Source organism: Sarcophilus harrisii, chromosome 2 (assembly GCF_902635505.1).
Source record: "Sarcophilus harrisii chromosome 2, mSarHar1.11, whole genome shotgun sequence".
In the NCBI taxonomy this organism is placed as follows: Eukaryota; Metazoa; Chordata; class Mammalia; order Dasyuromorphia; family Dasyuridae; genus Sarcophilus; species Sarcophilus harrisii.
This window is the reverse complement of record NC_045427.1, coordinates 16799499-16821476: the sequence shown is the minus strand read 5'-3', so window position 1 is coordinate 16821476 and position 21978 is coordinate 16799499. Positions and strand designations below refer to the sequence as shown.

At 34.2% G+C, this 21978-nt stretch overlaps 1 long non-coding RNA gene across 4 annotated transcripts in view; it reads left to right on the top strand.

The window, feature by feature from the left end:
- LOC116421232 overlaps positions 1–21978 on the top strand; it is a 35919-nt gene that overhangs the window by 7330 nt on the left and 6611 nt on the right. For 3 of the 4 annotated variants that reach the window (XR_004231532.1, XR_004231534.1, XR_004231531.1), the window contains exons 2-3: positions 18063–18148; positions 21718–21837. This is a non-coding gene — a long non-coding RNA (uncharacterized LOC116421232). The remainder of the gene's footprint in view (positions 1–18062; positions 18149–21717; positions 21838–21978) is intronic. The other variant, XR_004231533.1, reaches the window with a different exon arrangement.

Genomic DNA, 21978 nt, shown 5'->3' with positions numbered 1-21978 from the left:
TAAGCCACATCTCTTCAATGACTAAGGGCTAGAGAAGAATTGAGACAAATGATGGCCCAATTTAACATTTCAAAGATATCAATCTTGAAAAGGAAGACCCTTAGAATTTCCAACTGAAACAGAAAATAATAAAAATATACACTATTCTAAGCCATTGGGATTTGAGTTTAAAGGTATAACTGTTTAAAACACATTGGATTTTTAAAGCCTGTTTTTCAGAGCTAATTTCAAGGAATCAAAAATGAAAATGGCAAGACAAAAGTAAATTGTTTCAGCTTTTTGAGAAAGAAGAGATGATAATGATGCTAGTGATGATGATCATGATTATAATGTGATGATGGTGACAATATTAACATTTTCTAACAGAGAAGGAAGCTATTACAATGCTCAGAAAACATGGTAGACAGTTAATAAAAAACCTTCTCCTAAGAATCTGATTCATCCCTTCCCACAATTACACACAGCATCCATGTGAGTAGTCTCACTACTAATAGTAGAGAAACAGAGGTGTAAGTGAGTAGAGCTCACTTTTCCCAATGACCTTTCAAATGATCTTTACCAAGCATCCTCCCATCAACGACAAAGACCTACTACATTGCTACTTCTGTGTCAGGTAAGCACATCTTCAGATAAATTTCATACTTAAGAAACTATTTCACTCTGTTCTTTACTGTCCCCATCTGTCAGATAAGGATGTTGGTGATAACCTCTAAATTTTCCTGTAGCCTAATGTCCTCTTAATTCTGAAGTTATATGCTCCCATTCTAATGTTCTGTATTTTTTTGTTTTAATGTTTCTTCAAACTCTAACATTGTGGTTTCAAAGGACTCTTCCACATTGTATGTTTTATATCATAACTTCTAACATTCTCAAGTTACTTCTCACTAATGTTTTTATATTCTCTAAGTTCCTCCAAGCTGTGACATTTGGTAATCTCATATCATTTCTACATATAATATTCTACAACTTATACATTGAAAATTAGTTCTACTTAAAAAAATCCTGCATTTTTGTTATTCTATTCTAAGTTCTAAGATGCCTTCCTCTTCTATGTTCTTAGTTCTCCGCAGCTCTTGTATTTTATGTTTTATTTTTTCTCCAGTTCTAACATTCTATATCTAGATATATTTCCATGTATAATATTCTCCAATTTCTGTGTTTGAGATCAGTATCACATATAAATCCTATATTCCATTTGTCTCAAATCCAATTTCCATCTTTCTATGTTCTAGAACTTCAGCTCTGACATTTTATATTTTAGCATCCCTTCTGCTGATAACATTCTAGATGCTATGTACAAAAACAAAAATAAAAATTGTTACAGAATGGATAATATTATAATAATTGATTTTGTAATTATTAAATCCTGGGTCCAATCTGAACCTTAGTCATCTAGCTTCTGAGCTTATTTACCTGGAATTCTTCTCTGAAGTCGTTATTGCCCAATCCAATAGCCTTTTCTCAAACCTTATCATCCTTGATCTCTCTGTAACCTTTGGCATTGTTCTTCACCCTCTTCTCCTTGATGTTCTCTTCTAAGTTTTCATGACATCGTATCATTTATCTGTCTAACCTCTCCTTGTAACTCTCCTTTTGTGGTTCTTTATGTAAGTCATGATCCCCAAACATAGGTGTCCCTCAAGACTTTTCCCTTCCCTCACCTCACCTTTCTCTCTGTCTTTCTGTTTCTGTCTGTCTGTCTGTCTCTGTCTCTCTCTGTATTTTTTCTCTCTCTTTCCTTCTTTATCTCTCTCATTACCTTTCATCTATCTGGTATCTGTTTTGTGGATATATTTTGGGAGCCATACTATCTTCCCTATTAGAATGTGAGCACTATTAGTGCAAGGATTGTTTTTTGTTTGTTTGTTTGTTTGTTTTTTGCTTTTCTTTGTATCCCCAATGTTTAGCATGCTGCCTTCCTGGTATGGAATGGGTACTTAAGATATGATTATTGACTGACTGACCAATATTCACTCTGTGACTTTAGATATGTCATTTAACCTATCAGTGTAGGACCAATCTCTAAGTTGAAGAGTAAGGGCTGAACTGTTTTAGTGAAAAGAAGATCCTATTTGGGAATTTCCAGTTGAAAAAAATATGTAATATATAAACATACAAACATATATTTTAAAAATACATACATATTATATATAACACATATATAACATATATAATGTGTGCGTATCCATTTGTTATCTATCTATCCATCCATGTATCTATCTATATCTCTTGTACTCAGTGTCAAAGAGAAATTTGAGAAAGTAGATCAGGATTGAGGTGGGAAGATGTTTGTGTCTAGTGTTGTTTAATCCAGCAGAAGAAATCTGTGAATTTATTTTTACCTGCTTTGGTTTCAGAACTTAGATTCTATTTCTAAGCCACAGGTACTTTATCATCTCAAATCTCTGACTCATTCACCCAGCCATGTTTGCAAATGTGTTCAGAGAAGCCCTTAGGGATCCTTCCTGGGTCACTGAAATCAGTGAGTCAGAAATGTGGGCAACAGCCTCACTCTGATATTAAGTGGAAGTGAGGAAGCTCAGGGAGTTGGGCACATTTTCTGTTCTGTTCCCTTTCTGGCTTTCAATCCAGGAAAATGCCATGAGGGAATTGACTTCCTTTGAGTCATCACTGCCTCTACATAACCAATGAGGCAAAAGTTATTGCAGCATCCCCAACATGGTGCTGTTCAGCTTCCACTAGAACAATCTATAAAAAATCCCAGAAACCCTAAATTCCAAAGGGCCTAAATCAAAGCTTAGAGATGTCCGGGTGTTAAATGTTCTCAACAACAAGCATTTATTAAGTGTCTTCTTGGGAATGCAAATGTCAGCAGAAAGAAAGACAATCCTGCCCTTAAAGAACTTAAAATTTAATGGAGTAAGACAAAATACAAACAGTGGCAAAATAGTAGGGGATAGTGAAGAAGAGAAGGTTCCTATGCAGGGAAACAGTATAGAATTCAGTTACATAAGTACCAAATTAGTGCATCCAGGTAAGAAATGAAATATTTGAGTTGGGTTTTCTCTTTAAATGAAAGTTTGGAGTTTATGGACCTACCCACTAACCAGAGAGACCGAGGGTGGTGACTGACTTCTCCCCCAAACTCACAAGGCTTGTTATTGAGATAACCTCCCCATCCTGTAAGATCCCGTCATCCTTGGGACTCTACCTTACCACTACAAAATCCAATAGTATAAGGACTTGAACATAAACTCTACTTTGTTTCTGCCTCTGTATCTCTCCTACTTAGCACAATATCATTCATTCATCCATTTGTCCATCCATCCATCTATCTATCTATCCATCTATCCATCTATGTATCTATGTATCTACGTATCTATTTATCTATCCATCTATCTCTCTATTCCAATGTATTTATCTCATCTATCTCATTTATCTATCTATGCATCCATCTATCAATCTTTCTAATGTATATGTATATGTGGATAGGAGTTTATAGAGATGGATGGATGTTTATATGTATGTCACTGAATGTATACTTATGGATTGGATTGAACTAAATAACAGTGTATACTGTCTTGTAAGTTACTTAGCATCTGGTTATTCTGAATGTGAACTTCTTTGTTCAATACTTTCAATCATATCTGACTCTTTGTGACCCCATTTGGGTTTTTGTAACAAAGATGCTGAAGTAGTTTGCCATTCTCTTCTCCAGCTCATTTTGCAGATGAGGAAACTGAGGCAAAAAAGATTAATTGACTTGCCTGGGTTCACACAGCTAACAAATGTATGAGGTTAGATTTGAACTCAGGAAGATGTCTTCCTGACTCCAGGCCTGACACTTGACTTATCTTGTCTCCTGGCTTTCCTGAAGCCACATATTAAGATTTGTTGTTGTTGTTGTTGTTGTTTTTATTGTTTGACTTTCATTCTCAAAGAGAACCATACCATCAAAGAAGGGATGCCATGACATACAAGTGCATTGTATTTAAGAGCTCTGCAAGGTCACCAGGCTCACTTTCATCTCTGGAACCATATAGGTCCAGTGGCTGGTGTAGATTAGGACAACTAATGTTTGTTAACTTGCTGACAAAAAAAAAAGACCTTAATGGTCTCAGTTTTCTTTTCTGCAAAACAGAGGAATCTGAACAAGAACACATCTAAGGTCCCTTCAAGTTCTAGTCCTATGACCTCATGATCCTTCAATATGACTTTATGTTGGTATCAACAGTAGGATCATATTGAATTATCTGATTGTGAACATTCTAATGCCTTAACTCACTTTAGTTTATCAGCTAGATAAGTTCAATTGGTTTGTCTTTCTGTCATGGAGATTACATCCTGGCAATTGAAGCAGTGACAAATCCCAACTAAAATCTCACCTTGAACAGGAAGCCTTTCCCCATCTGTCTCCATGCTAGTGCTTCCCTCTGTTGATTACTTCCAGTTTCTTCTGTATATATTTTGTACACAATCGTTTGCTTGTTATCTGCCTCATTAGTCTGGAAGATCTTTGAGAAAGGAAATTGCTTTTTACCTTTCTTTGTATCTCCAGTGCTTAACCTGGATCCCAGTAGATAGCAGGCACATAAAAGTTTATCAGCTGACTGCCTAATTGTCTGATCAGGAGAAAACTCCCCTATTTTCCCAACCCCAAGACAATCATTGTGTGCTGTACTGTTAATTCATTAAGGGAAGAAACATTATTTGTGCATCTTTACCATTTTTGTTCTTATACAAAGTAAGCATATTTGTAAAACTAATTTGAGTTTAAATAAATCAATCATTTTCCTAGTGACTTACTGTGTTTGAAGATATTCTCATTATTTCAGAAATTCTGGAGATCTTCCTGATTCATTCAAATATTACTGACTGCCTTCTCAAATCTTATTACAGTAAATGCTGAAGGTTCCCTCACTCAGAAAAACATAATATTCTTGTGGGCAAGAACTGTCTACATGCTCACCATCTAATACAATACATTAAACTTATGCCAATAAATTGCATAGATAAAACATAAATGTTCGTTATTGAGTTGAATAAAAGAAAACAGGATTCTCCTGAGAGTCACCACTCAGTTGTCAAGCCTTTTGGAAACAGGTACATATCCTTTTGTTCAGCTTCATGGGTAAGCACAGAGAGGGTTGGAAAGAGTGCATTTGTTCAGGAAAGTCACAGTGGCCAATGTTGGATGAAATCCCGAGTCTCTCTGACTCTCTTTCTGACCGCACAATACTATATTTGAAACCAGTCAATTTTCTGGCTATTTTACTTACCCCCACTTAAGTGAATGCTTTTTGCTCAGCAGAGTTTGCACACTGAGCTTCTCTGATGGACAACAGACAAGGTTTCTATTGACTTCTAGAGAGATTCAATAGCAGCTCCTGGCTAGTCATCAAGATATTCAAAACAATGGTATTCTCATCTAGTCCAGACAGGGATGAGGCTTTCTGTTCTATTGCTCAAGTTTGGCACAAGCTGGGAACTTTATTTTGAGAGATTCTCATATCACAGACTGAGATTCAAACAAAGAACAGGTGTTCTACCACTCATCATTGAGCAATGGATGGGACTAAGTGGCTTCCCAGGTGGTAAGCACAAAGGACGTGTCCATCCTGGGAATAGTGCCAGAGTAATTGGAACTAAGTCTCCCTGAAAAAAGACAAAGTCTCTATGGTCACTTAGTGAACAGCACACCGTCTTTTCCTGGTTAATAGTCATTGTAACTTGAGTGGGATGATTGGCGCTCTGAGTGCCAAATTTAGTAGATGCCAAATGTATTCCTTTAGAAAGTGCTGACAGCACTTACAGTTCTTCCACAATTTAACACCTAGTTAACAAGAATAATTAACTATAATAGGAAGCTGCCAGATGCCAGATTGGGGTGAGCTCCTCCCCCACTCTGGGAAGTCAAGTGGCTATATTTCCTAAGAAATACCTTGGTCCCAAAAATGTTAAAATCTATGATATCTAAAATAAGGAAAGGGCAAGATGAGAATCTAGTCTTCAAGGCAAGGGTCTGCCCTTTTCAAAAGATTCAAGAAGAGACTGGCTCTCATTATTAAAAAAGAAAGAAAGAAAGAAAGAAAGAAAGAAAGAAAGAAAGAAAGAAAGAAAGAAACTTCTCTCCACTAGAGAGAAAATATTAGAGATGTCTGAAAATCAATCACAGAAACAGAATTTCAATATTGGAAGGAACCATGGTAGTAATTTAGCCCCAACTATACCCCAAAATGAATCTCCATCCTATGTCCTAGTTGCACCCATTTACTATTAGTCCTTTCAGAACTCCATGTACTTTTTTTTGTTTTTTGCTGAGGCCATTGGGGTTAAGTGACTTGCCCAGGGATACACAGCTAGGAAGTGTTAAGTGTCTGAGACCAAATTTGAACACTCAGGTCCTCCTGACTTCAGGGCTGGTGCCCTATCCACTGTGCCACCTAGCTGTCCCTCCCTGTACTTTCTTAATTTAACTTTGCCTCAATGTGTCAGCTGTTTCCTGCCCTTTTCTCCTTTTCAGCATTAAGACTTTTCTGTTTGGAGATGGAGTGTGGGGACTAAACCAAAAGGATGGAGAAAAATCAGACACTCCCCTTTGCTCTCCTTCAGACTCTTCAAAACATCTTTAAATAATGGTTTACAAAAAATTGTACAGTGGCAGGACCAACAAAAGGATGGGGTAACAAATTATCATGCCCAAGACAACTTAGAAGGTTGAAGATAAAGATCTGTTGAACTGAGTTGAGAGTAGAGCACAGATCAGTGAAGGGCATGTCCCAGCAAACAAGGGACAGCCTTGGGGATGACTGAAACAGTGGTAACAGTAGCAGTTTTCAGACCTGTCAACCAACAAATGGTAAAGGGGCCATGGAACAGATCAGAGGGATATAACAGGAGTCTATTCACTGGCACTAGGGATAGGACTCTGTTGCCTTGCCCATACTTGGATCTGGTTCACAGCAGTGGGTCTGTCTCATGGCAAGAAGGAGAGTTAGCATTCAAGAGACTGCAGTTGTAAAAGAACCAAGATCTTGGTCATATAATCAGGGTGGAAAAGAATACTTTCAGTTGCTCACAGACCTGAGCACAGGCTAGGAGAGGAACAAGCCTCTCTCTAGATCATACCACCTAGGAAGAACTAAAAACTTGAAAGTCTCCAGAATCATCTCTGAAAAGAGCTGCAAATGAAACCCAAAGCTTGGGATAGTACATCCTCCAATTTAGAAGCAGAACTCCATTTTAACATAGTGAAAGTCAAGAAATAGCCTGGGAAAATGAGCAAAAATCAAAAAAAGATCCTGATCACAGAAAGTTACTATGGTGACAGGAAAGATCAAAACATGAATTCTGAAGAAGACAAAAAATTAAAACTACTACATCTAAAGTGTCAAAGAAAATATGAATTGATTTCAGTCTAAAGAAGAGCTCAAAGGAAATTTTTAGCAATCAAATAAAAGACATAAAGTAAAAATTAGGAAAAGAAATTAAAGTGATGCAAGAAAATCATTTTTAAAACATTCTGAAGAAAATAACACCTTAAAAACAGAATTGGCCAAATGGTAAAAGAGACACAAAAATCCAATGAAGAGAATGCCTTGAAAAGCAGAATTGGACAATTGGAAAAGGAGATACAAATACTCACTGAAAAAATGGTTTCTTAAAAATTAGAACTGGGCAAGTGAAAGCTAATGATTTATGGAACACAAGGGAATAATAAAACAAAATTAAAAGAATGAAAAAAAGAAGACTGTGTAAAATATATAGTTGGAAAACAAGTGAACTGGAAAATAGATCCAGGAGAGATTTGAGAATTCCTGAACTATCTGAAGGTCATAGTAATAATAATAATAAAAGAACCAGGACATGATATTTCAAAACATAATCAAAGAAAGGTTCCCTGAAATTCTAAAGCCAGAGAAAAAATAGAAATTTTTTAAAAATCACTGATCAATTCCTGAAAGAGATCCCCAAATGAAAACTCCCAGAAAATTTATAGTCAAATTCTAGAGCTCTAAGCTCAAAAAGAAAATATTGCAAGCTGCCCAAAAGAAACAATTCAAATGTTGTGACACTGTAATCAGGATAACATAAGATTTAGGAATTTCTACATTAAAGAATCAAAGGACTTAGAATATGATATTTCAGAAACCAAAAGAGCTAAGATTCCAACTAATGATTTTCTACCCAACAAAACTGAGTATAATGTTTCAAAGGGAAATAAGCGTTTAATGAAATAAAGGACTTTCAAGCCTATCTTTTGAAAAGACCAGAGCTGAATATAAAATTTGATTTTCAAGTGCAAAATTCAAGAGAAGCATAAAAATGTAAATAGGAAACACAAATAATAAGGAAGACATCTGAAACTGATCATAGAAAGAAAACTTACAAGAATGTTATAACCAAGTTTCAAAATTCTCAGTTTAAAAATAATATATTGAAAACAAGAGGAAAACAAATTAAATACAGTGGAAAAAAACAATAAGGATTTCACAGACCTAGCAGGTTCTATACTAAAATCTCTTAAAACACTGGATTTCAAAAAGCAAATGAGCTGGGATTGCACCCAAGAATAACATATATCAAATTTAAGCATAAACCTGAATAAAAAAAGATGGACATATGATGAACTGAAAGACTTTGAAGTATTTGTAACAAAAAGACCAGGAATCAGAAATTTTGATATATATTATGAAGAAGAAATAAAAGGAAATGAGGAAAAACTAATTATATGGCAACAGTTAAGATGAAATTGTTCATTTATGACATATGAAAGTGTTTTAATATTAGTTATTACTAGTAGTAATAGTTTTCTTAAAACTGTTATCACTCCCAAGGTAGTTTGAAAGGAAGGTTAGTGTTGAATTGTATATGATGAGATAATTCTAAAAAACAAAATTGGAAAAGAAAAGTTAAAAGGAGAAAAAAAAACTCAGGAAAACAGGATGTCATAGAAAGAAGTAATAGAAAAAAAAAAGGTGCAAGTGGTGGCATGGGAACTTACCTCTTCTGAACTGAGGAAGGAAAAAAAAAAAACATATATCTGAATAGATTTAAATATCTTTTTAATTTCTAAAGAGATAAGAAAACTAGGAGATAAAGTGGGTGGTGAACTTTTAAAGTGGAATATAGATTAAGATTTGGATAGTGAAATGAATAGGTAATGGAAATACTTTTAGAAGAACAGTTAAAATAAGAAATAAAAGAGTAAAGGGAAAAAAGAGAGAGACAGAAGGAAAATAACGAGTAAAAATAAGAGAAAGGAAAATCCATAAATAGCAAATATAACTTCCGATTTCAATTAGACAAAATTCATTTGTAAAAAAAAAAAAAGTCAAAAATTTCAAAGGAAATAGTAGGGGGGGAGTATAAAGAAAGGAGGTTTAGCAGTAACAGATTTTAAACTATATTATAAGGCAGTAATTATCAAAACTATCTAGTACTAGGAAATAGAATGTTACATATAGCATAGAGTAAACATACAATTTACAGCAACAAATAAACATAATAAACTTGTATTTGACAAATATAATTTCATTTTTGAAATTCATTATTTGATAAAATTTATTGAGAAAATTGGAAAGCAATGTGGCTGAAACAGGGCATACATAGAGTAATATCTTACATAATTTACCACAATAAAGTCAAAATGGATACATGACTTAGATATAAAAAGAGATTTTACAAGAAAATTAGAAGACCATGGAACATATTACTTGCCAGATTTTTGGATAGGTAAACAATTTATAAATAAAAAAAGAGATAGAGAACAAAGGTATAAAATGGATAATTTCAGTCACATTAAATCAAAAATGATTTTTACCCAAAAAATTGTAGCCAAACTCAGAAAAAAAGATAATTTTTTTTTAGGGAAAGTTCTATAAACATTTTATCAGATAAAGGTCTCGAAAGTAAATTATATAAAGAACTTTTATATATATATTATATTATATAAATATATATTATTAATATATTATATAATTATATTACATTGATATATTATATTATTATATTAATATAAATTATTAATATATTATTATATTATAATATTATATAATATTTATATATCATATAAATATATATTTATATATATATACATATACATATATATATATATATGAATACAAGTCGTTCCCCAATTGACAAATAGTCAAAGGATATAAACAGTTTCTTGATGAAGAAGCCAAAACTATTTTTATCACATTTAAGTTGTCCTAAATCCTTATGATTAGATAAATGCAAATTAAAGCAGCCGTAAGATATCATTAATCATCACCAGATTGCCTAAAACAATAGATAGGCAAAGTGACTAATGTTGGAAGAGATATGGAAAAGCTGGCACACTAATTCATTGATGGTAGAACTGTGAACTAATCCAGCCATTTTGTAGAACAATCTGAAATTATATTCAAAGAGATATTAAGCTATGTTTACCCTTTGAACCAGCAATAGCACTATTTGGTCTATTTGTGATTATAATTAGAGAAAAAGCAAAAGAACCTATATGTTCTCAAATGTTTATGATGGCTTTCTTTGTGAAGTAGACATTTCAACAATACCCAACAACTTGGGAATGGCTGAATAACATGATTGTCGTGGAATACCTCCGTGGTGTAAGAAATTATGAACTTAATGATTTTAGAAAAACATGGAAAATTTTGCATGATATAATGAATAATGAAATAAGCAGAAAGATACAGTAACAACACTTTTTTTTTAGTATTTTTTTTAATTTAATAGCCTTTTATTTACAGGTTATATGCATGGGTAACTTTACAGCATTAACAATTGCCAAACCTCTTGTTCCAATTTCTCACCTCTTACCCCCCACCCCCTCCCCCAGATGACAGGATGACCAGTAGATGTTAAATATATTAAAATATAAATTAGATACACAATAAGTATACATGACCAAACCATTATTTTGCTGTACAAAAAGAATCAGACTCTGAAATATTGTACAATTAGCTTGTGAAGGAAATCAAAAATGCAGGTGGGCATAAATATAGGGATTGGGAATTCAATGTAATGGTTTTTAGTCATCAGCCAGAGTTCTTTCTCTGGGCGTAGCTGGTTCAGTTCATTACTGCTCCATTGGAAATGATTTGGTTAATCTCATTGCTGAGGATGGCCAGGTCCATCAGAACTGGTCATCATATAGTATTGTTGAGTAACAGCACTTTTTATGAGAATGATTGAGGAAATGTATTTTGAATATTATGAATCCCCAAATTAACTCATAAAGTACATATAAAGAAATATGCTATCTGCATCCAGAGAAAGATCTAATAAATAGAAATATGTGTGTGTGTATGTGTTTGTGTGTGTGTTTACCTGCTTGTGCCTAATGGTAGCCATCTCTAGAGTGAATGTGGAGGTAGGGAAGAAATAAAAATAAATTTACATGATAATTTTGTTCTATATTTGAAAGGAATATCAAATTGTGTAGAGATTTTCAGTTTCATGTGCAATCTCTTTTATTGTAGTATTACAATAATTATTATTTTGTGTCATAAATTAAAATAAAAGAAAAGAAAAAGAAAATTAGTAACTCCTAAAAATTTTGTCATTATTAAGGTAGTTTGAAGGAGTGGGACTTATAGAAGATTAAGAGAGATAAAAATCAGAAGCAAAACATTTTTGAGAAAGGAAGGAGATTAGGATAAATTGGGTAGAATTAGGATGGAAGGAAATACATAGTATTAATAATTGTGAAAAAAATTAACAGCAAGTTTCTCTAATAAAGATCTCATTTCTCAAATGAAATTTGAAGAATTGAAGTTAAATTTAGAGAAATAAGATGCATTCCTCAACTGATAGATAAACAAGATTTTTTTTCAGATAAAGTAATCAAAACTATGATTATATAAAAATATTCTAAAACATTATTGATTAGAGAAATGCAAATTAAAACAATTCTGAAGTATCATTCCAAAGCTATCAGATTGGCTAACATAACAGGAAAGGATTATGAGAAATGTAGGAAATAATACGGGGAAAATAAAACATTAGTGGATTGCTGGTAAACTAGTTAACTATTTTGGTTAACTATGCCCAAAGGACTATCACTAGTTGTATATCATGTGGCTCAGAGATACCATTATTAGGTCTGTGTCTCAGAGTTATTTTTGCAAAAGAAAGGGAGCTATATGTTCAAAAGTATTTTTAGCAAGTTTTTTTAGTGATGGCACAGAACTGGAAATTGGTGGGGGGATGGGTGTCCATTAATTGGGGAATGGCTGAAAAAGTTGTATATGCTTTCAGGGAATACTATTGTGCCAGAAGAAATGATGAGAAGGGTCCTTTTAAGAAAAACTTGGAAAAGACTTACATGAACTGATGCAGAGTAAAATGAGTAGAACCTCTGTATACATTAACACTAAAACTGTATAATGATTCACGGTGAATATTCTGAACAAAGCAAACAGTTCTGAAGAAGTTATGATGAAAAATGCTATCCAGCTCCAAGGAAAGAACTGATGGAATCTGAATGCAGCATTTTTCTTTACTTTATCTTTCTTGTTTTTTAGTGTTTCTTTCACAACATGAATAACAGTGAAATTCATTTTGCATGACTGCAAATGTGTAACCTATATCAAATTGCTTGCCTTCTCATTGAGGAGAAGAGGGAAGGGAGGGAGAGAATTTGGAACTCAATTTTTTAGCTGAATGTTAAAAATTGTTTTTTGTATTATTGGAGGAAAATAAGATGTTAATTTTTTTTAAAGTAAGAAAAACAATTAAACTTGATGTTCAATGTATCCAAATGTGGGTATATTCCCCCTAATGTAATTGTGCTGTTTTCAAGGGTTAGCTGAGTATAGGCTTAGAAATGATCACAGGGAATATCCATCTACTGTGGAAAGAAGTGGTATCACCATGGATATTTGCAAATAAAAATCTGATCTCTTCTGCTGACAATGTGGGCAACTTTTAAAATAATCTGTACATATATTTCCTTATTTGTCCACAAAACAACTCCTTAAGCTGGATAGAACTGTTCCAGACAGAGACATATCAGAAAAGGTAAAGAAACATGTTTAAACAGAAACCTAGATGGTGGAAAAGTGGGGACTCACATGTCTGGACTATACTAGACCAATCGGCTTCTAATCATATTAGTCTCATTTACTAAATAATATCCTCAATTCAAGAAGCTTCTTTCCTGGGATCACCATTTGTATCTTTCTTCTATTGTGTTTTATATACACCAGGGATTTTGTTGATATTAACTAAAGGAATAATGACAATAGTTTACATAATGAGTTATGGATTGTGTGTAGAAGAATGGACTTGGAGTCAGGAAGAATTGATTTCATATCCTAGCTCTGATATTTACTATATGGATAATCATGATGAATAATTTTCCTGGGGCTCAGTTTGCTCATCTGTAAAATAAATATAATAATAACTATAGTGTCTATTTCATAGGGTCATTGTAAAGCACAAATAAGATAATAAATAGGAAGCATTCTAAACCTTATAACTTGACAAATGATTTCTATTAGTGAGCATGTTACATGATTGTCATCATCATCTAATATCATTTTGTCAAAGAATTGTAGATGTAAAGCTAAAAGGGGACTTAACTAGTTCAACTCTCTCATTTTACAGATCAGGAAATTCAAACATTAAAAATGTCATATGACTAGCCTAGGACCATACATACAGCCAGTAAGTGTCTGAGACAGGAGTTGAACCTACATTTCTAAATTCAAGTCCAGTGCCCTACCAACTATTCTTTACTATCATTATCCCCCTGGGTGAAAGTTGTCTAAACCTACCAATTCACTGAAGCAACTAGGTGGTATAGTGAATAGAGTATTGGTTCTGGAATAAGGAAAATGTGAGTTCAAATCCAGTCTCAGATACTTAGGAGCTATGTGACTCTGGACAAGTCAATTTTATTTATTTTTTTATTTAATAGCCTTTTATTTACAGGTTATATGTATGGGTAACTTTACAGCATTAACAATTGCCAAACCTCTTGTTCCAAATTTTCACCTCTTACCTCCCACCCCCCCCCCCAGATGGCAGGATGACCAGTAGATGGTAAATATATTAAAATATAAATTAGATACACAATAAGTATACATGACCAAACCATTATTTTGCTGTACAAAAAGAATCAGACTCTGAAATATTGTACAATTAGCTTGTGAAGGAAATCAAAAATGCAGGTGGGCATAAATAATTGGGGATTGGGAATTCAATGTAATAGTTTTTAGTCATCTCCCAGAGTTCTTTCTCTGGGCATAGCTGGTTCAGTTCATTACTGCTCCATTGGAAATGATTTGGTTGATCTCATTGCTGAGGATGGCCCTGATCCATCAGAACTGGTCATCATCGTATTGTTGTTGAAGTATATAATGATATTCTGGTCCTGCTCATTTCACTCAGCATCAGTTCGTGTAAGTCTCTCCAGGCCTTTCTGAAATCATCCTGTTGGTCATTTCTTACAGAACAATAATATTCCATAATATTCATATACCACAACTTATTCAGCCATTCTCCAACTGATGGGCATCCACTCAGTTTCCAGTTTCTAGCCACTACAAAAAGGGCTGCCACAAACATTCGTGCACATACAGCTCCCTTTCCCTTCTTTATGATCTCTTTGGGATATAAGCCCAGTAGTAACACTGCTGGATCAAAGGGTATGCACAGTTTGATAACTTTTTGAGCATAATTCCAAACTACTCTCCAGAATGGTTGGATTCATTCACAACTCCACCAACAATGCATCAATTGGACAAGTCAATTAAAAAAAAAAACTGTCTGCCTTAGTTTCCTCAATTGTGAAATGAGGGCAGCATCTTTCAAAGTTGTTGTGAGGATAAAATGAGATAACATTTACACACAATGCCTGACACAAAGTAGGTTATATTTAAATAATTATCCTGTTCTTCCCTTCATTGGCGTTGGGAATTCCTGATAACAAAATATCCCTACTAATGTGAATGGGTGGCTCATCTGTAATCTAAAATCTCAAAAAATTGTCTGGGGATACTGAGAGTTGAAATGACTTAGCCATAACTATACATAGTTGTGTCTGTTAGTGACATCCCAAGCTCTTCCTAATTCAAAGCCCTTCTATCTTTATACAATATCCCATTACCATCCCCTTATCAGTTGAAAAAAAAATGAAGAAAGAAAGGCTAAATGAACTGTCCCTAGCAACACAGCCAGATTATGTTTTAAACAGGTTTCAAATCATTTACGTCTTGTCTCAAAATTTAGAGCTCCCATGCACCCATAGGAAGGTCCTTAAATCTCTAGTACAGTACAAAGACCCTGATTGTTCAAAGATGGAGAAAGAGAAAGATAAAGGAATGAATCGATCAGAGCTCTGTGTAGATGCTGCCTCACTCAGGATGTGAAGTGAGGACATCTTGAGTCTGATGACTCAAACACCCCCTCTGGAGAAGGAGGCTTGAGTGGGCTGATACACAGGAAATAATGTTTGCCTCCTCCCAGGGTTCTTTATACATCCCCACTCCAATGTACCTACCGCCAGCCTCTCTATTCATCTCTGAGCAACATTCCTGAGATAATATCTTTCTGTGCTTCAAAGTTTCTTCTATGACTCATTCAAATACCACCCAATAAAGGGAAATACATATGTTCTTAATTTTTTCCTTCCTAAAACTCATATTTCTTTTGGAAAAGTAGGACTTTCAGGGAAGAATACCCAGGGAGATAATGGGTTTATGGCTAAAGATTACTTAAGGTGATTCACAATAAAACGAGCAAGGAAAATCCCAAGACAGAGTAAATCTACTCTACATAAAAAGCATGTTAAAAAGTATTTAAAGGGCATTCAGGGTTTTCCCCTGCCCTAAAAAATCCAGTCAGCCATAAACTAGAGAAGAAAGAAGAGAGAACGCCCGTTGTTTAATTTTAGATTCTCTGACAGCAGAGCCCTCAACCCACATGACTTCAGAGGTAATTTAGTACAACCCAGGAATGTAGTATGATACCCATCTATGACATTCATTTATTATTTCATTAAATGTAAAAGTGCCTGTTATGTGCAGCATAATGGGCTAGGTGCTGGGAAAATTTCGATAAAGCAACATAATTGTCCTCCTGGGATGAACACACTAATAGAACATAATGCCCATGTACAATGGGCTATCTCTCAAATTCACTCTTAGGCATTGTGTTTTCTTGTATACAGGTACCAATGGTTCAAGATTCTTCATAGGTCAACAGTATAAGATCCTTCATAGGTCTATACCCCTAAAGGTGTAGCTCAGAAGTCCCATCGCCTTATTTACCTTCAGCAGTCTGTTGGCTGACATAATTAGTTCAATACCTAATGCTAAATAATACCTAACATTTTTGTAACAGATTAAGATTTCCAAAATGCTTTATATCTATTATCTCATTTGATGTTCAGAACATTAGAAATTAAATATTCCGATTATCCTCATTTTAAGGATGAGGAAACCAAGGTAGATAGAAATACATTGATTTGTCCAAAGTCACACATGTAGTAAAGGCATAAAATAGGATTTAAACCCAGGCTTTCCTGATTCCAGATCAGGTTCTCTAAACACTCCTCTTTCTAGATGCCTTGAAGAAGTCATGGACTACAGTTGCATAATAAGAACAATAATAAAAACAAATCTCTCCCTCCCCAAAAAAGCACATTAATGATAAGTTGGGAATCCATGTAAAGTCCACTACCAGAGATGCTCATACATATGGAACACAGATATATAGAAAACTCACACAACTCTGTACCAGAAGGTCCCAGTGGAATCAAGTTTGTGTTCCTCTTTCTAGGTCCAGTTTCTCCACTGGATATTTGCCTAAGTTCCATCATTTCATCATGTAGGCTGAAAGAAAATCTATTAGTCAAAAGTGCCCTTACTATACCACTCCACTATAAGAGAAATAAGATAGAAACATACCTGAGTATGTGATGGATCTGTGTGACTTTTTCAACACAAAGAACTTCCATTATGGGAATTCTTTATATCAACAAAGATCATAGATCATCTATAAGTTAGTAAATAGGTTCTAATATGATATGGAAGATTACTTATGGACATTAAATTACTTTCCCAGGGTCAGACAGTTAGCAAAAGTTAGATTTATCATTGACTCTAAGTTAGACTATATTATAGAATTTGAAAAGATGCTGTCTAAGAGGCACTTTAGACTTCAAGGAGTCCTAGACTTCAACGAGATTACACTCTCTAATTATATAGAAAAGGGTAAGATCTGTAATTTTACTGAATGCCTCTCTCTACACATGTTGGGACCTCCCTGGCACCTTGGAAACTTAAATTTTCCTAGAGCACTGATATCAAACTCAAATAGAAAAAAGGGGCCACTGCTCCATGCTTAAAGTTCCATATAATTTCATATTGACTTAGAAAATCACATATTAATATTATATGCATCCAATTGTATTTTAAAGCATATTTTAATCTGGGTCCTGCAGTACTCAGGAGTGTTGTCAGCCACAAGTTTCTGTATGTCTGACATCTTTCATCTAGAATGCTGAAACGCTAAGATATTTGATCAAAATACAGAGCAATCAGGTTTCAGAAATGGGTGTTGATCTCATGTGTTCTTGGTTATTTGGTTAACTCTTCAGCCATTATATTTCCAAAAACTCTTCAAAACAATACTTAATAAATGTACCGACTAACATCTTGGCAATGCCCTGTTGGACTAGAGGAACATAAGGAGATAGATATTTTCTAATGTGGACAATGTGGATTTGTCTTACACGACTATGCTTATTTGATGTAAAGGAGGGCTTTTATTTTTCATGAGGATAGGGAAAATTGTCAGAGGATGGTTATATCCTCCCCTAAAAGGAAGAAAATAAAGAAAATTACATCAATGAAATACTTTAAATTTTTAAAAATGAGAGAGCAAAAATATTTCAGGAAGGGAAACATATATGTATATATTAGTAATACATATGCATATATTAATATGAATATAATACATATTAGTAATAGAAATGTATATAATATGTATAATACATATGCATAGTATACATATATTAAATGAAACATATTTAAAAATCAAATGTATGTATAGAGATTCATAATGTCATATAAATTCACTTTTGATAGTTCTTCACATACAGCAATGCTCCTACCTGATGACATGAATCTCATTCCTTTGAAGGCAGTTCATCTCATCATGACATCGCTCATAGGTAAGTTTTTCCTTACACTGAGTTACAACCTGCCTCCCTGTACCTAATTCCTCTTCTACATGACAGCCTTTCAGATACTTAAAGGTAGAGCTTATCTCTCTTCTTAGCCTTCTCTAATGTCTTTAGTTCATTCCATCACCCAGTCCCATTTGTCATTGCTTCATTCCTTCATCATCCCAATCCTCCTTTGGACCTGTTTTAGCTTGTCAATGCCTTGCCTAAAATCTATCCCCAAAATGAATGCTATTAAAGTAACTCATAGTAAGAAAATAATATTAGAAATATGGGTGAATGTGCATTTAAAATTAAAAAAAAAAAAAAAGCTCATGAAACGTGTTTAAAACTGAAGGCATAGTAGGTATCTTTTGAATGGGGTTGATGACAGACTTATTTCCTTTGCCACTATGGTACTCTTATCTTCAGCACGTATTCAAAGATCAGGAAATTAGCTGGTTCTTTTAAAGCGTGTTATCTGCTTGGCATTAATTAATGCTAATTAATATTCAAGCAACACTTTGATAAATAATAGCAAGTGAAGCATAAAACAGGAAGACATAAGCTCTCCAAAAATGTTTCCCATTAGCATTGACTGTTGAATCCAGGATCTAAATATATACATATATGTATATGTATGTATGCACACACGCTTCATGGGTATGAGTCATAATTATTATACCTCAGAGAATTAAAGGTAAAGCTTATTCAAAGGGCAATACAAAATTCATGATAGATATCTTAGGGATGTCCCTCCCACACAGAGATAGATAGATACAGATAGAGAGGGATAGAGATAAATTTATTTATTTACATTCTTTATTATCTTTCTATAAATAATATACATGGAATGCATATGTTTAAAAAGATAGATATATATGTATATTGATATATACATTTATGTATAGATATGTTTTATACATGTTTACACATACATACCCTCCAATCTAAAATTATGTCACTATGTTTTCCATTCAGGAAGAAGCTCAAACAGCTATGATCAGAGATGAAAAAAATTTCTAGACTATCCTCTTTATATAGAGTGATTGTGAGAATTTTTATCAACCCCTATTGTCCACCCTTCCAAACTTTGGGCGTCTTTAATCAACCTTTGAGACATTGATCAGCATATCTTTTGACAGATCTGAGACCTGGTTTTCCAGGTGCATTCCATCTGGTTCTTTGATCCTCCCTCTGAGTTCTCCCTTTACTTGCTTGTATCTCTGAGAAGGTTGCATTTTCCCCTACAAATTATCTGCTTATGAAGATATTTGCTAAGTTCTTTTCAGGACTAAAATCACTATGAAGTTATTCTCTCTCTCCCTCCTCATAGTGCCTTCCCTCTAATGGCATCTTTCTCCTTACTATAGCTAACTTTGATTAGTCTGCTAAACTCCAGGATTTAATCTGCCACTCAATGATTTTTCCCACCTCATGGATTATTTTCCTTTCTCCTGATGATTTGTTAAGTTCCCTTGGGGAACTTGTCTTTCGTATGCTCTTCCAGTCTATTTCATATGTACCATTCCTTGTGCCTATTGCATCCCTTCATTTTGTCTGTAACTTATTCCCCTAAATAAATCTATCTTTTGCCGATGAGAATGGCCATTGTAAATCTGTCACATGTTCATTTTGAAATAGGAATCACTACCCTGACCTCATCAGAGACATTGTGTTGAATGCACCAAACAACAAAATATTGTAGATCCTGTTAAATGAGATCTATAAGTATTGAAAAGAATTTGACTTTCCTATCCAATATACTGTAAGAACCAAACCAATGAAGACCACCTCTTGGCCAGTCAATGATGTGCATTTTGATTGACAGACATAAAGTAGTTCTGGTAAATGAATCTTGGTGAGACACTAGATATTATCAATGAAGCTCCATAAACAAATGATAAGGATGAGTAAACTGGATTGCTTTTATGAAATCAAAGAATCATAAATGAAGAACTGAAAGCCAAACTACTCAGTCCTCCCACTCATTTTTTTTTTCAGATGAAGAAACTAATGCTTGAAAGGCTTAGTAACTTGTCTATGATTTTTTTTAATAACCCCCAACTTCATCTCTGAGTAAGGCCATATTTTTAACAGTATTCCAATTATATTTTCATGACTATGAGTCATGAATACTACAGTTCAATAAATTAAAGATGAAGGTTATTTAAAGGGCTATTTAAAGGTTCATGGTGGGTGGATTTAGGAACAACACATCATTAATCACATCTAAGATGAAAGAAATTGTATAAAGAAAGGGTGTTATTTTCAACATTTATGATTCTATGGAAAGAACAAGAGGTGAATTGATAGAAATCTCACAGGCTCTGTTGTTTTCCATGGAATTTCAAGAAATATAGGGGCAGAGACCTGAAATGTTGGGTAGGTCCTGAGTGAAAGATCTAAAAAAAAGTCATGGGCAAGAATCACACAAGATGATTTTTGTCATTTGTGATTTGTATCAGTGGAAGAAACATGCAATTCAGACATATAAATTCTTCCATGTATTAATGTACTTTGATTGCAATTTCAGAAGTTTCCACCAGGAGAGCACTAGTGCTTTCATTATGAGTCCAAAAAGCCAGTCCTGAGTCATAAGAGTGGTTAATTTCAATTTATTGGCACACATTTCTCCTAAATTATTTTTAATGAATGGAAAACACAATTCTTTATTAAAATGGTGAAGCATTTCAACCTTAAAGGACTTTATATTTTACAAAACAGAGACTATTAGGTTTGAATGGGACTCCAGTGATCATTAATTCAACTGCATCATTTTGTAGATACTGAGCCCTTAAGTAGAAACTTCATTTGTCCATGGTCAGTTAGTTAATGTCAGACTATCTTTGAGAATTGACATCCTGAACAAAATCATAGATTTAGAACTAGAAGGGATAATAGAGTTTGATGAGTATGAACATCTCATTTTATAGATGAAGAAACTAAAGGCCAGAGAGGTCAAAGTTCAGTGCCACACAGGTAGCAGGCAAAAATGGCAGGATTTGAACTGAAGGCCTAGAAAGCCAAATCTAACCATCTTTCTACCATACAGTAGTGTGTAATGGAACACATATGATGCATTTAAACAAAAAAGAAATACATTTCTTCAAGGCATCTACAGAGAGCACAGTGTGAAGGAAGGATCTACTTTCAGTATCTCCTAAGTAGATACTTTTTACAGAAGTACATCCAGAAAAAACTACTCCAAAATCAAGAAGACCCTGAGGGTCAACAGCCCTTTAAAAACTATGATTTTTAGTCCTCTATTAATGTTGTTATAAGCTAGATGGCAAACACATTATTTCAAATAAATTAAAGGCATCTGAGTGGCACTGTGGCTAAGACACTGATCCTGGAATCAGGAAAACCTGATTTCAAATCCAGTCTCAGACACTTTTTAGCTGTGTGACCCTGGATAAGTCACCTAATCTCTGTCTCCCTCAATTTCTTCAGCTATAAAATAATAGGACCTCTCCCCTTAGGATATTATGAGAATCAAATGAGATGATTTTTTGTAAAGCAATTAGTCATATGGTAAATGCTTAAGTAAAGCTTCTTTTCTTCTTTCAAATTAGATTTCCTCAAACATCATTGGATATAATGGAATGAGAACTTCACTCCTAAGATTACCTCATTAACAGTAAGACAGCGTGGGAACTCAGACAGAACCCAGTACTTGATCATTTGCATAGAAGGTATACTCAATGGAACCCATATAATCTGGGCATACATGTAGTAGACATGTGCAGTTAGGATGGTTATGTATTCTAGATAACTCATAACCCTTAATAAACAAAGATGATGGTGACCTCTGATGATGGAATCATAGTACTCTC